Consider the following 17,056-nt stretch of genomic DNA (forward strand, 5'->3'; position numbering starts at 1 on the left):
CCAACTAGTCACCCCTGGCTGGGGTACCCTGGGGGAGTGGGGACCCCTTCAATCAAGGGGTCCCCCCCCCCAGCCACCCAAGGGCCAGGGGTGAAGCCCGAGGCTGTCCCCCCCCCCATCCAATGGGCTGCGGATGGGGGGGCTGATAGCCTTTGTGATAATAAAAAGATATTTTTTCCATTAGTACTACAAGTCCCAGCAAGCCTCCCCCGCAAGCTGGTACTTGGAGAACCACAAGTACCAGCATGCGGGAGAAAAACGGGCCCGCTGGTACCTGTAGTACTACTGGAAAAAAAATACCCAAATAAAAACAGGACACAGACACCGTGACTTGTACAACTTTATTACATACTGCCGACACACACATACTTACCTATGTTGACACGCCGACTGCCACGGTCGCCGACGATCTGAGGGTACCTGTGAAAAAATTATACTCACCTTCCAGCGTCCAGAGGTACATCCACGTCCAGAGGTAAATCCACGTTCTTGGCAAAAAAACAAACCGAACACCGATCCATACCGGACTAGAAAGGGGTCCAATGTTTTCACATAAGACCCCTTTCTCCCGAATGCCGGGACATCACGTGACTCCTGTCACTGACGTCCCTTCAGCCAATCAGGAAGCGCTACTTCCGTGGCGCTCACCTGATTGGCTGTCCGCTGTCTGTACTGTGACAGCGCATCGCAAAGCCGCTCCATTACTTTCAATGGTGGGAACTTTGCGGGTAGCGGTGGGGTCACCCGCCGGTCAGCCGCTGACCGGCGGGTGACCTCACCGCTAGCCGCTAAGTTCCCACCATTGAATATAATGGAGGGAGCTGTGCGATGCGCTGTCACAGTGCAGACAGCGCTCAGCCAATCAGGTGAGCGCAACTTGTTGCGCTTCCTGATTGGCTTAGAGACCTGTCAGTGACAGCTGTCACTGACAGGTCTCATTCGTGGAAAGGTGTCCCATGTGTCAGCATGGGACCCCTTTCAGTCCGTTTTTGGTGCGGGTATTTGCGTTTTCTTATTTTGCCAAGTCCGTGGATTTATCTCTGGACCATGGTTGAGGTGAGTATTTTGAACTTTTCTTTACAGGTATCTGTGGATTCTACATGGAGAAGAGGACCGATGTCGGCGTGTGAACATAGGTAAGTATGTGTGTGTCGACGTATGAAATAAAGTTTTACTGTCGACGGTGTGTGTGTCCTGTTTTTATTTGGGTATTTTTTTCCCAGTAGTACTACAGGTACCAGCGGGCCCGTTTTTCTCCCGCATGCTGGTACTTGTGGTTCTCCAAGTACCAGCTTGCGGGGGAGGCTTGCTGGGACTTGTAGTACTATTGGAAAAAACAATATCTTTTTATTATCACAAAGGCTATCAGCCCCCCCATCCGCAGCCCATTGGATGGGGGGGGGACAGCCTCGGGCTTCACCCCTGGCCCTTGGGTGGCTGGGGGGGGGGACCCCTTGATTGAAGGGGTCCCCACTCCCCCAGGGTACCCCGGCCAGGGGTGACTAGTTGGATATTTAATGCCACGGCCGCAGGGCACGGCATAAAAGTGACCCCCGGCTGTGGCATTATCTGTCCAGCTAGTGGAGCCCGATGCTGGTGTTAAAAATACGGGGGACCCCTACTCTTTTTGTCCCCCGTATTTTTGGCACCAGCACCAGGCGCAGAGCCCGGTGCTGGTTTTAAAAATACGGGGGATCCCCTGTCAATTTTTCCCCCGCATTTTTAGAACCAGGACCAGCTCAATGAGCCCGAGGCTGGTTATGCTTTGGAGGGGGGACCCCACGCCATTTTTTTTTATGATTTTACCCTTCCAGCATAAAAATAAAATAAAATAAAAAAAATATTTTAAAAAATATATAAATAATATTTGTGCCTCCCAAAAAAAAAAAAAGTACCTAATCCCTTCTAATATAAATAGATCTGCTATTCCCCAAAAAAAAAACACCAAAAAAAACATGTTTAAATTTTTTTTATTTGTTTTCACCCTCCAAAGTGTGGCGGATTGAAAATGACGAATTTGCGGTCTAAAAGCACTGCTGTCGAATTTCAAAACTTGAATTGAATATGCTTTGGTCGAATTGCAGCACTTGTATCATTGCAGAAAAGTCGAATTTGCAAAAATTCGAATTTCAAAAAGTCGAATTTTGAAAGTCCGGTTTTTGGTCGGAAAGCACTGGATTGCATAGGGGAATTTTTTTTTTGGTCGAAAATGACCCGTAATTCGACAATTTCGGGAATTCGACCACAATTGCATATACCCCATATTTATATTAGAAGGGATTAGGTACTTGGTTTGTCTTTTTTGGAGGCACAAGTATTATTTATTTAATTTTTAAAAATAATTTTTTAATTTTTATTTTTAGATGGAATGGTAAAATTCAGAAAAAAAATGGCGTGGGGTCCCCCCTCCAAAGCATAACCAACCTCGGGCTCTTCGAGCTGGTCCTGGTTCTAAAAATGCAGGGAAAAAATTGACAGGGGATCCCCCGTATTTTTAAAACCAGCACCGGACTCTGCGCCTGGTGCTGGTGCAAAAAATACGGGGGACAAAAAGAGTAGGGGTCCCCAGTATTTTTACACCAGCATCGGGCTCCACTAGCTGGACAGATAATGCCACAGCCGGGGGTCACTTTTATACAGTGCCTTGCGGCCGTGGCATTAAATATCCAACTAGTCACCCCTGGCCGGGGTACCCTGGGGGAGTGGGGACGCCTTCAATCAAGGGGTCCCCCCCCAGCCACCCAAGGGCCAGGGGTGAAGCCCGAGGCTGTCCCCCCCATCCAAGGGCTGCGGATGGGGGGCTGACAGCCTTGAGAAAATTCTGAGAATATTGTTTTTTTCCAGAAGAACTACAAGTCCCAGCAAGCCTCCCCCGCAAGCTGGTACTTGGAGAACCACAAGTACCAGCATGCGGGAGAAAAACGGGCCCGCTGGTACCTGTAGTTCTACTGAAAAAAAAATACCCAAATAAAAACAGGAGACAGACACCGTGAATGTAAAACTTTATTTCATACGTCGACACACACATACTTACCTATGTTCACACGCCGACATCGGTCCTCTTCTCCAAGTAGAATCCAGGGGTACCTGAAAAGAAAAGATAAATATACTCACCTCATCCATGGTCCAGAGATAAATCCACGAACTTGTCAAAAAAACAAACCGGACACCCGTACCACACAGACTGAAAGGGGTCCCATGTTGACACATGGGACCCCTTTCCCCGAATGCAGAGAGACCTCTCCGTGACAGCTGTCACTGAAAGGTCTCTTCAGCCAATCAGCGAGTGCAACGTCCTTGCACTCTGCTGAAGGGACCTCAGTGACAGGAGTCACGTGGGGTCCCAGCACATTCGGGGAAAGGGGTCTCATGTGTCAACATGGGACCCCTTTCAGTCCGCTGGATCGGGATTTCGTGTTTTTTTTTTGCCAAGTACCTGGATTATCTCTGGACGTGGATTTATCTCTCTGGACCCTGGCAGGTGAGTATAATTTTTTTCACAGGTACCCTTGGATCGTCGGAGACTGTGGCAGTCGGCGTGTCAACATAGGTAAGTATGTGTGTGTCGGCAGTGTGTAATAAAGTTGTACTTGTCACGGTGTGTGTCTCCTGTTTTTTTGGGGGTATTTTTTTTCCAGTAGAACTACAGATACCAGCGGGTCCGTTTTTCTCCCGCATGCTGGTACTTGTGGTTCTCCAAGTACCAGCTTGCGGGGGAGGCTTGCTGGGACTTGTAGTACTACTGGAAAAAACAATATTCTGTCATTTTTCTCAAGGCTATCAGCCTCCCATCCTTCACCCCTGGCCCTTGGGTGGCTGGGGGGGGACCCCTTGATTGAAGGGGTCCCCACTCCCCCAGGGTACCCCGGCCAGGGGTGACTAGTTGGATATTTAATGCCACGGCCGCAGGGCACTGTATAAAAGTGACCCCCGGCTGTGGCATTATCTGTCCAGCTAGTGGAGCCCGATGCTGGTGTAAAAAATACGGGGGACCCCTACTCTTTTTGTCCCCCGTATTTTTTGCACCAGCACCAGGCGCAGAGCCCGGTGCTGGTTTTAAAAATACGGGGGATCCCCTGTCAATTTTTCCCCCGCATTTTTAGAACCAGGACCAGCTCGAAGAGCCCGAGGCTGGTTATGCTTTAGAGGGGGGACCCCACGCCATTTTTTCAGGGTTTTTCACGTTTTTTCCCATTTTTTTAAATCGCGGCAAAATCCGGCAAATCGGCCGTTTTTCGCCCGCGGGACTGTCGAATCCGTTTTTCATTGAATATGGTGAATTCCGGCAGCCACCTGCCGGAATTCACCTTTCGAATTGTGTCGAATTAAAAAAATGGCGATAATTTGCCGCGATTCGCCGCTAATTGCATATACCCTTATGTGGGTGATTTGTCACTGAACTGGTGTTTTCCTCAATTTCAAATTACTGGAAGAGGGTGACCTGAGCTAGTAGGTTTTGCTGTGAATGCTCCACTTATTGACATTCATTTATTCATTCCACACAGCTGTGCTGTAATATGTCATGCCAGGTCAGTGTGCAGGCCAATGATACAGTGTGCAGGCCAATGATATTAGCATGCATTATTTAGCAAAGTTACAACTAAGGTGCTCATATTATAAAGATGGCACAAAAAAAAAGCAATTAAAATCTACAAAGAAGGGTATTTCAAATAGTTCAACAGCATTTAAATGTCATATTTCTGCTGCAAATCTATTTTTAATGATAGCATTTCTTTGTAATGTAAATCAGACTTGTCTGAATGATAACATGTTAATCAAATGACTGCTGAATTACTGAACAGTCATCAGTACTTTCAATGTAGTATGTCACTTTAGTATACCAATTAGATTTTTATTTTTTTGACAGACCTATACAAGTGAACAGCCAATAGAAATGAAGAGACAGATCAAATTAAATCACTTATATACAGAAGTATAATGTATATACTACTATTAACAGTTATTTATACTGTATAGTGCACAAAAATTATGTAGTGCTTTACAGAAAATATTTCAGTCCTTCAATCCCTGCACTCAGGGGAGCTTACACTCTATGGGCCTAATTCAGACCTGATCGCAGCAGCAAAATTGCTCTCTAATGGGCAAAACCATTTGCAGTGCGGGGGGGGGGGGGGGCAGATATAACATGTGCAAAGGAATTCAGATTTGGGTGGGTTATTTTGTTTTTGTGCAGGGTAAATACTGGCTGCTTTATTTTTACACTGCAATTTAGATTTCAGTTTAAACACACACCACCCAAATCTAACTCTCTCTGTACATGTTATATCTGACTCACCTGCACTGCACATGGCTTTGCCCAATAGAGAAAAATGTTGCTGCTGCGATCAGGTCTGAATTAGGCCCTATATTCTCTATCACATGGACATACATACATACATACTAGAGTTATTCTTTTGTCAGAAGCCAATTAATGTGTCACTTTGTTTTTGGAGTATGGGAGTACACAGGCACACCAAGAGGCATCCCACTGTAAACAAACATGTGCATAGTTGTGCACATACAGTATGTGTTTATATATTTCTACAAAATATTAGCATCATTTACCATACAATGATTTATAATAAAAATGTTACATACAGATGTTACAACAAATTACATTTATAACAATGTGCTAAACACCCCTCAACCTTATAACCCCCTAGCAGGGCTGGTTCTAGACTTTGTGGTGCCCAGGGCAAAAGTTTCCTTTGGTGACCCTCCCCCCTCCAAAAAAAAAAAAAAAGGGACAGTGTGCAAAAATATATGGATTGTGTGCATCCATATGCTGACAGTTTTCATCTGAAACCCTTGAAACAGGGATTTCCATTCTCCCAACTTTTATGCATTGTAAGGATTACTTCAGATGACACCAATTTCAAGGTAGCACTCTACAAAATGGGAGATGACTTTGTTCAAAGGGGTTATCATAAAGAGGAAGTTAAAAAAGCGACAGAGAGATGTTTATCGCTCAATAGAGAGACACTCTTATGGGGTGTTAAATTGGAGAAAGAAATTAATCGATTAATCTTTTGGGCACATTTTGCCAGACCAAGCTATTATTTGTGTATGAAAGGAGCAGTAACCTTAAAGATCAGGTGACCTATTCTGATATTAGCCCAACAGTTGGCAGTACATGGCTATCACTGAAGAATGGCTCATACCGATGTAATGGCTGTGTGAATTGCCAAGACTTATTGACAGGGATACCTTTTTTGATTTTAAGACCGGTGTGAAACACAGCTTAAACACAATGTGACGTGTGAGAGTAAATATATTGTATACTTGATTGTCTGCCCCTGCTAAATAATCTATATAGGTAAAATAATATGGATGCTTAAGGAGCGTATCACAATGCATCGATCATGGATTAAAAAAGTGTTGTTCAAGATAGATCTTAACATACCACCTGTTGCCAAACATTTTTTTGAGGCAGGACATTCAATTAAGGATTCCAAGTTAATGTGCCTGGATCAAAAGGGGTGGTGACAGTCACAAGAAACTACTTCAGAAAGAATGTGAACTAATTTATGAGGGGTTGAACGTTAATGTATTTTTGTGAGATAGGAAGCACTAGTGTACTTTATGAAGGGCTGTTCGTTCTTGGTAATCTTTGTATGTTCAGAGGAAGTTGGTGAAAACCACTAGTGGGTTATACACCTGCAAAGATTTAGTGTGTGGCGCACTCTTTTGTTAAATGTTCTGATGAAATATTTAAAACTTAACTTTTATTAATATATTCATAAGAAATTGGTGGTAAAACAATAAATCTGTTTTCCTGGAAGTTATAAAAATCTATAATAGAGAAAACTCTATAAAGTAAATATTAGGAAAATATGTGATAGAGAAACTCTATATAAAATATGTTATCACCCTCCTATAGTTTCAGAATTTAGAACACTTCTTAACCATAATTAGTCTTCGTTATATATGGAGTGAGGGTGAGAAACATGTAGGTATAGCGAAATATATAAATTTAACAAATTAGTACATACATATAGGTTGTGGCAATATTTTAAATTCAATAAGGTCTGGAGATGTTTCTATAAAAAAATCTTAATCTCCTAAAGTAAAATATTGCCTGCGGCTCCCTGAGCGGTATTCCTCTTATTTGCAGCATCAATTGCTACATATTGACAATATTGGAATAATTCAGCTGGAGATCATTGTACAAATATGAATGTTGCCATTTGATAAAGACTCAGGTAATGGCTAAACTGATACAAGAGTTTGAACTAAGGTGAAATAATTACTGTTTATCAATAACAAACAACAGTAAGATGGTTTAGTTGGATAACACTATACAGATACAAATGTTGCCATTCGATGGAAACCACTGCACAAATACAAATGTTGCCATTCGATGGAAACCACTGCACAAATACAAATGTTGCCATAGTTGATAGCTGAACTGATACAACAGTTTAAGCTGAAGTGATACAGTATTCATTTATTACTGTTTGACAAAGAAATAGATGATAGCTGTGCTGCTCATGACATACAGTATATTATAATCACTGAATGACTGCCCAAACAGTGATATGGATCGGCAAGGATTGTATAAGACTTAGCCCCATTCAGAAAAATCCATACATTTGATTATGAGGTATCAGCTTGAACCGATGTCTCAGGGATATTAATCATCCCACATAATACATATGTCTTAACAAACATTCGGGCAAAAAACAAAGTGAGATCCCATTCAGTTGTACAGTCACAATTCAGTATCTAGTATCTAGAAAGTGCTGCATATTTCACATGTCCCTGATTTGCATAAGGTAGTCTTAGGCAAAAGAACAAAGTCCCCTCAGGGCCTGTTAGTTCCCCGGCTGTTTTTGCATATAACTTAGGTCTCTCTTGCATCCAGGATTATTGCATCTATCACCACAATTATTGGAAAACACCTTTTGTAATATCTGATTTCAGAATAAACAGAGTATTTGCTTATGACTCCGGCACCCCCTGTATGCATTTTTTCAATACCAAGTAAATCATATGAATCTATATCTCAACAGGAATTTTTCAATAATACGCTGACCATATAAACCTCTGTATAACAATGAAAGTCGGTGTGTCTATCATAACTGATGCTGGCAAGCAATTGTGCAGTGTCAGATAGTAGAGTAAAGTAGAGTAAATGTGTCCAGATGCGATCGCGGCCCCCCCTTCTACTTTTGCATCATGTGCCTAAGCAGTGAATGAGGTCAATGAGAGTGGGGAGAGACGCCGGCACCGAGATGGAGGGATAGATGCAGAGCATCAGTGGAACTTACTGAGCAAGATCAGGATCTTTAAACAATCTTGGAGGAGCTCTCTTCGGATTCCGCATATGGCACCAGCCGAGAAATGGGCAGGTTTATCTGCAGAAAGATATCAACTTTCTTTCCCCAAGACCAGGTCTGTCCGGTGGTCAAGATCTTTATGGACATGGTTAGTAAAGATCTGGACAAGATACAGAGACGAAAGCCCAGATACATGGACAATCTTAACTGAAAAGAAAGAAAAGCACTAAATGAGATCAGCAGATGGGAAGATGTAGTCATAAAGCCCTCGGACAAAGGAGGAAATGTTGTCATATGCCTAAGGAAATGTATATCAAAGAGGCCATGAGGCAACTCAATAACTCTGGATGTTATACCAAGACACTGTTTAATCTGACAGACAATTGCAGATTATCCCTTAACCGTATAATTTCAAGATCCTTGGCAAATGGAGTGATAACTAAACATGAACATGACTACCTCTAAGTAGAACATCCAAAGACTCCAACTTTTTATCTTCTCCCGAAGGTATATAGAAACATAAAAACTCTTCCCGGTAGACCAATAGTGTCTGAAATGGGGGGGGGGGGGGGTGTATCTGAAAAAGCAAGAACTTTCATTGATATCCATCTGCGAAACCATGTTACAAGCCTGCCCTCATATGTATGAGATTCGGGGGATGTAATCATGAAGTTTCATGATGTAAAATTGGAGGAAAATTATCTCCTGGTAAGCCTAGAAGTTGAATCCCTGTACATTCATGGTCCGAGTGAATTCAACTCCTTTCTGTTACAGCTGTTACACTTCATTCTTCACAAAAACATATTTACATTTGCAGATATGTTCTATGCCCAGATACGGGGAACAGCTATGGGCGCAGAATGTGTGCCAACATATGTCAACCTCTATTTGGGATGGTGGGAGAGGGAGAGAGTTTTCACTGAAGAAAATTAGATTTTCACGAGCAGGATAATAACATGGATGCGATACATAGACAATATTTTTTTCATCTGGGAAGGAGAGCAAAAACTGCTGAAGGAGTTTATATGGAAACTTAATAACAACGATCTTAATTTAAAACTAACACATGAAATCAGCAAGGACGAAATTCCCTTCCTGGATCTTAAAGTCTATAGGGGTGCTAATGGGGTGCTGGCCACAGAACTCTATAGAAAAAGTACTGCAACAAATAGCCTACTCCTAAGCTCCAGCTCACACCTACTGGCTACAATGCAAAACATACCAAGGGGTAAATTCCTGAGACTCAGGCGGAATTGTACAGATGATGGGATATATAAGATCAAGAGAACAAAGTTAACAGAGAGACTCAAGGAGAGAGGATACAGTACCAGGTGTATCAAAAAAGCCAGTAGAGCCCTGCTCCATACAGACAGACAAACACTGATCTTCCAGGAAACAAAAGAACAAAACTACTTAAAGAAAGAAAAAAAAAACAGAATTGAGATTCGTTGGCAGCTTTTGCTAAGAATGGAGAGAGATTAAGAATGTCATTAACAAACACTGGCCGATATTACTCAATGACCAAGATCTGGATAATAACCTTGGATCCTCAGTGGCAATGAGCTGGAGAAGATCGCCCAATCTAAGGGGCAAATTAGTCAGCAGTCATTTTTGACGAACATCAAGAAGTGAAAGTAAAATCAAAGGTACAGTACATACCCATGTGGTTCCTACTGAGTATGTGAACATGTGGAAACAAGACCTGTCATTGAAGACAGATACGGGGTAGGAATCAAAATTAAGGAATTCTCGATTTGCTTAACATCTAACGTTGTGTACTGCATTCAATGCCCATGCAAGATGTCATATGTAGGTATGGCCACAAGAATGGTCAAAACACGCATCATGGAACACATGGGTAATATCAGAAATGTGGAAACGGATCTGTCCAGATTTAGACAAATCACCTCTGTCGCAAGACATTTCCATCGTGAACATTCCGGATCTCCCTGGGAACTCAAATTCTTCTGTCTTGAAAGACTAAAATTGGGCATCAGAGGGGGGGACTCCATGAGAGAGTTGCAGAAACTGGAAAGTAAATGGATTTTCAAATTAAATACCATGGCGCCCAAAGGTTTAAATCAAAACATCAACTTTAGCGTCTTTCTTCCTGTTTAGTTTATTTCCTAGTCTATCTCCTACAAAAATGTTTTGACATGGCTTCTTTCAAATAGATCAACAGTCATCTTGCAATCCTTCATTCCCTACCTTTTGGAACTCTAAAACTGATGCATGTAACATTTTCTGAAGAGACACATGATGAATAAGTCTCTGCTCTTCCAACATCAAGTTGGTCTCTCCCTTTTCTTCCCCCTCAATAAAGTAATGAAGTGTTTCTTTAACACTAGAATATCAAAACAATCTCCAAACCCTTCTTCTCCATGATACATATAACTGATTAATATCTGGATTTACTGACTTCTGGTATCCATTCAATTAATGACCTGACATACTCAAAATATTTGTTTGTCTAACCAATATCAACTTGGTATACACATAAAAATTGCTTGTTTTAAAAAATATCTAATGTGACGGATATTTAATATGTCTCCCACCAGTCTGCTTAATTCTATACCCTTCATGAATATTGAAGGTACCTTGTGGGATGCAATTAGCCCATAGGGAATACCTTTTAGAACTAAACATACTGTAATTATGTATGGTAACTTGTGATTTAGGTTTTCAATTAAATTGGAAACTTTCATCAACCATAATTATTTAATAGAACTTAAACTATTAGACTTCAGGTTTCCAACCGTATACTGGGAATCAGATTCTTTTATTGGTAAATGGGGTAATTCTCTTGTTAGAGATGAACAAGGGATCTCATTAATGAACACGAGTTTATAAACCAATGAATACTGTTATTATTAATCACAGTAGATAGGGAGAATTATAATGAGCACAACGTTAACCACACCGGATAGGGAGAATCATAATAAGCACAACGTACCGGTATTATATTTCACATATTATTGCACATATCCATTCAAGAATACTGAGAACTTATATACCCTCTTATTTACTCTATTTACACATTATCGTACATATCCCTTTAGGAACACTGAAAGCATATTATCTACTTTATATTCCATGATAGACTGACTATGCCTCAGTTTATAAATTATTTAATTTTTACCAGACTAAATTTAACCAGAAATTGCCGGACAAGATATTATGCAATCTTACCTATATGTCATACAATTTAGGAAAATACAGTGGATATATCATATTACAAGGATAGCTTACACTTTAATATGTGATTACCACTGATATCTAGTCTAAATACTGAAATACCTTCACTAAAATATTGAACAACTTCTGGCACACCTAATACGAATTTAATCAGGAGGATTCTCGATAGATCACCAAGTTCACATATTCATTTCTTTTCTCTTCTATCTATACTCAGCACTCACGCACCAATTTTTTCACCGTTTCCATGATGATTAGTTTTTAGCAATTTATTGAACAAACTTATTAGGATACATTTCATTATACTCACATCTGACGATTCCTCTGCACTCATCTATCACCAGCACTGTCAAAATAGACCCCTAGGATACATATATGAGGGTATGCCCTTACAGGAGTCTTTCTAAAATCTCACTTACCAAGGAACAACCGCTTTAATTGAATTTTATCTCACAGACACATCTCTTCTTTTCTTTTTTTCTCTATTACTATACTATTGTTAAGTTTACATTTCGTGACACATTTTTTGAATACACCTCTTTAATATCCAAAGTATAATTAATTAATTAACAACAGGTACATTATATATTGAAAATACAAATAAGAAATATTAGTTTATACATATATGTGGAATTTTCTTTATTATATACTATATACTAATTTCTCCCCCCTTTTTGCACAATTTCTGGCTCTTAGTGAGATCTTTGTGAACTACAATTTATTGGCATACCTACTTTTAATTTATTGATATACCTATATTTAATTGTTTGTACCAGGGGATCACCTATATCCACAATATTCCCTAAGATTAAATTAGAAACTAATGTGTAGGTAGATGAATGGAGACATTTAAACAACCCACTAATAATTATTTCCTTTAGTGGGTACAAGCCTATATATAGACAGAATCTTACCCATCACTGTAGAGACCAAGGTTATATAATAAATGTATTGTTTTCTATCTTTCTTCTCATTGTACTCTCATTTCAAAACATGTGTGATCATCACAGACTGATTAGTTAATTACACTTAGCAGCTGGGGACTGGAAGAATTTAATTGGGATCTGCAATATATTTATATCTTATGTGAATCACATAAGATCGACTGAATATATTATTGCTTGTTGTAATAATTACAATGTATCATATCATGCTACACGGAGTGCTTTCAAGCATCTATTTGACCGGCCCTGCATACTTGTTATAAATGCTGCTGGTAGGATGCTAACGTTATCGATGTGACCAAGCTACAGCAAAAATGTACGTACACCTCCTTCAGATGGGCGGGACACACACCCGATCTGGCTTCTAGCTTTCCAGCGGCTCCCTGCCTAAGACGCGGCTTTTCCTCTGCGGCGATCAATCTTTCACAGTGGCCGAAATCACACAGGTATTCTAAGCGGCTCTCTCATCCCTCACCGCTTGCCAGGCCCCCTGCAATGTGTTCTCATATCAGGGGTGGGCGTAAGAGATTGCGGGACAGCAGAAGCTGCTCGCTCTGCATCTAGACTTAACTGGCAGTAGACTGAACTGATGAGTGGGAAGTCGCTCTTACAGAAATACAATGCCCGCACATGAAATTTTGAGCGGTATTAATGCACGGTGTAAGAAAAGCTGTGAAATACTATTGAGTAAAATTACACATTCTAAACACATCACAAGCTGGAATACTAAAGGCGAGTTTCTGTATAAAGGTTGTGCTAAACCAGGATGCAACATGCTGGATTTAAATACGCAAAACCATAACGTGTCGAGTCGTAATACGCCAAATGGTTGGCATGAATTTATGCGTGCTATGCCTGAATTAAATATACAGTCCACTGTAGTTGTTAATGTTGCAAATAGACTACAACTAGACTGTTTAAAAGCAGAGATACGCGCAGGATCTCATGGCACTGTCATAGAACCAGCACCGATACAATCCCTTAAAAAAAGATGTATAAATGTTTTGGCTGCTTACTACCTAGGAAAAGAGCTGTAGATCTGTTTCAGGAATCACAGTGGTTGACTCTATAGCATATAACTATTTTAAATTGATTTTGTTTTTTTGTACATGAGAATTTGTGTTATTATTTTGTACCACAATATTTGTTTTGTAATAATACTAATTTGTATTAAGTCATAGTTTAAAATGTAAAGAAACGCTGTGTAATAATAATGCCACAGCTCTGTATCTGTATATAAACTTTTTATGATCCAATAAAAAATATCTGTTTATGATTTAGAAAACCCTGTTTTGTTCTTTGATTCTAATCAGGGAATTTGAAAGAAACTTGCAATCACACAGCATAAAGTTTAAAACATTGTTCTTTATTTTAAAATCAACATAGTTATACCGCATTGTACATAAAATGCATCAAACACAGCAGTTATTACAACAAGTTACACAGTTCTGTATATATTTATCCATATAATGACTCAAACAATGACTTCTTGGCATGCGCCTTACAAAGTTTGAAACTAAACGATCATTACGTTTTGTATCATTACTAAACCTGGTCAAGAAATCCTCATATTTGTAGTTTGCTTGCTTGCAACTGATGTTTTTGATGGCAAATACTTTTTGAATTAAAATGTAAACAATTGATTATATTCTTTGGGAAAATGGAACTGTCTGGGGAGAGGCCATAAGAATAAAAAAAAAATAACAAATGCCACACTCATTAAAATAAGCAGCCAACCAGTGTTCACCAGGTTCTTCGCTAGTATGAGTGTTGATTACAAATGTGTAAGGGTATTGTGTCAGTTTACCGTCCGGTAACATGTCACATGGATAGTTTCCTTTAAAAACATGTCACGTGCTTGGCATGGCTTACAGAATGCAATTTATCTGTAATGTGTTCATTTTTCAACAGTGTAATGGCGCTTGTTAAAATGACCGAAAAACATAAAAGTGAATGAATTCATTTATAGATAATCATACAACACATCGCACCTTTGATTAATTGCAATGATATTATCAAATAAAGCGTATATTACTACATTGACTGTCCGGTCCAACGCTTTTGCATAGTGGAATTCTGCACGTAAATTGCCTATTCTTGTTAGCGATAGGTGTTCCACGCACTCCTGTTCAGGCGACAGATTGAAAGCGTAAAGCGTGTAACCGTTGAGGTACTCTTCGCGGTCAGCAAGTATACCAGAAACTGATTTCTGCTTATTTGTAATCTGTATGAGTGACATGTATTCACTCACCGCATTACCATGTTCAAAGTCTGGTTGAAATGGCTTGGCCGGGTGCTGGGATCTTTCCAGGTAGAGAAATGCAAAGTTTAAGTTTTTATGTTCAAAACATAATGGGTTCCGATCATAGGTTCCTGAAAATGCTTTGTTGTCTACAAACACTTCTATGACTGTTTTTGGCACTGAGCCTAAAAACAAAATTTCTAAATTAAACATCTACTGCCTGTAGGACCACTGTAGATTTTCATCCCTACACGATCTATAGCGTATTTTGCGTTGCTATTTAGCAAAGTCTGCGCACGTCTGATCCGGCCGGCCGGCGAGACCTGAACCCTTTTCACAAACAGCGATGCTGCGATGATCTGTATTTTAAAGGCGTCTGCCTCTGCTGACATTAAGCAAAATGAGTCTTTGTTTCTGGTAAGTTTTATGTTCAAATCAATGCCGTTTAAGGTTAGTTTATGTTGATGAAAAAGGTTGCAGTGCAGAGGTCCCAGTAATTCAACTGTGCGACTCTGCGCCGTTGCTCTTGCGCATTTTATAAAGCCTGTATTTGCCCAATCCAGAGCCCTGGAGTTATGTTTTCCAGCCGCATCTTTGCAAAAAAAGCCTGTTGTGTGCTTTGTGGCTAAAGCATCAGAGCTGTAATTCAATATGGTTTCAATGTAGGCTCGATAGGTGTAAAGATTGTTGGATTGCAATATGAGACTGTCACCCAAAGAAACATCCACTGACTGAATAAAGTCTCTATGGGATAATTAATATGGGTTACCCGTGCCCCTTAGTGTATCGGATTGTTGTCGTATCGTACGATCTTACACATCACGTACAGCAGAGTGTTGTTCAGATCTTAGTAATGTTTGCCACTGGCCGCTATTTAAAATTCAAGCGGCGCTGACTCGGATATCGCTGCTAAAGGTTAAATTTTGATGTATAGACTTTTCTCCACAGTAGTTTGCATTGGTGGTACGTCAAAAATATCCAGTTCTGATTATGCGCATTCAACAACCATTGTGTATGAAAGACATGGTTAAAAAAATATCACCAACCCTTTGCGTCGATTTTGGTTTCTTATATAAGTTTCGATGTCTCTGGTTTTTGTTTAAAAGGGGCATACACTGAGGCGGAAATGCTGTAGACCGCTTCCGTTTTCTTTTAGCCATACCTTTTCTTGTATATATTAAACCAGAACCATCTTGTTTTGCTTGATTTGCTGCGTGTAATTTATTTATTGCGGCAGCTGTGGCTTGTCCAATGATGCCATTTGCAATATTATGTGCAGCGCTTTTCAGGTGTGGTTTAGCCAATTCTAGGACTCTTCAGAAAGAGGCACTGCTTTTCTGAACAGGCTTCGAAAAATACCACCTAAACTGCAACCGTACATCTGTGCGTTGCCGTGAAACCCATGTAAATCATTACTGGCTTGTGCTTTATTGTGCTTTTATTTATTGCGCGTACAATGCCGGATCACCATAGTTTTTAATGACAACCATTCTGTTAATTTAATAAAAATCGGTTTAGCGTCATCTAAAGTGTAGTTTCACGATCGCTTTCCCAAACTTAAATGAAATGTTCTTGTTCTGATCATTCTTCATCTCTATGGTTATCGTGTCAAAATGCGCTTTGCACAAAGACACGTAATCGGAATTCTCGTATCGAATTGTGACCATCTCATTGTTACAGCCCTTAATTTCAACAGTGCGCAGCAGCGGTACATAACTATCCCCGACTCCCTGGTGTTCGATAATGTCTGTGTACACATACAACGTATATTGACCCCCTTTGATGTCGGCGCATGGTTTAGAAATCTTAATTTTAGGCTGTAAACCCAGCATCCATGTCAGTTTAGAACCGGCGTTGATTTGATACAACTGTTTACTGTCACATGTTACAATGCATTAGTCTTAATCCAACCTCCACTTTCCTCAATTTCCGTGCTGTTTACATTCAGTAGCGCATCGATTGTTTAATAAAAACCGGGTTTAATGCACACACTCATGACTCTCACCACTGGCTGGTCCAATGTGCCACCCCATGATATTTGCAGCCTACAATCTTGTAAATCCAATGTATTCCAAGTGTGTGGGTATTGTATTTCTGTAAGAGTGACTTCCCACTCACCGGTTAAGTCTATCGCCTTTGACATGTTTGTTGCATAGTTAGAAACCCTATTTAGTGGAAATGTTTCTGCTGAGGCATTACTCGGCAAGGTTCAGTAGAACGATTTGTCATTCATCACTCACCTTGTTTAGAGAGCGCTGCTTTTAAATATCTTTTATCTCTGATGTGTCGACCCAACTGTTAAATTTAGCGGGATACCCACGCCACTTGACTAACGCGTATTTCCGGCCACTTACCATCTTATATTTAAAAATCTTTTCCACTTTGTAGATTCTATT

The 17,056-nt window shown here is 40.3% G+C and overlaps 1 protein-coding gene across 2 annotated transcripts in view; it reads right to left on the minus strand.

The window, feature by feature from the left end:
* The window catches only part of MOCOS (molybdenum cofactor sulfurase), a 1,370,999-nt gene that overhangs the window by 265,255 nt on the left and 1,088,688 nt on the right, over nt 1-17,056 (minus strand). The gene's annotated exons all lie outside the window — the stretch shown is intronic.

This window comes from Pseudophryne corroboree, chromosome 5 (assembly GCF_028390025.1).
Source record: "Pseudophryne corroboree isolate aPseCor3 chromosome 5, aPseCor3.hap2, whole genome shotgun sequence".
NCBI classification, from domain to species: domain Eukaryota; kingdom Metazoa; phylum Chordata; class Amphibia; order Anura; family Myobatrachidae; genus Pseudophryne; species Pseudophryne corroboree.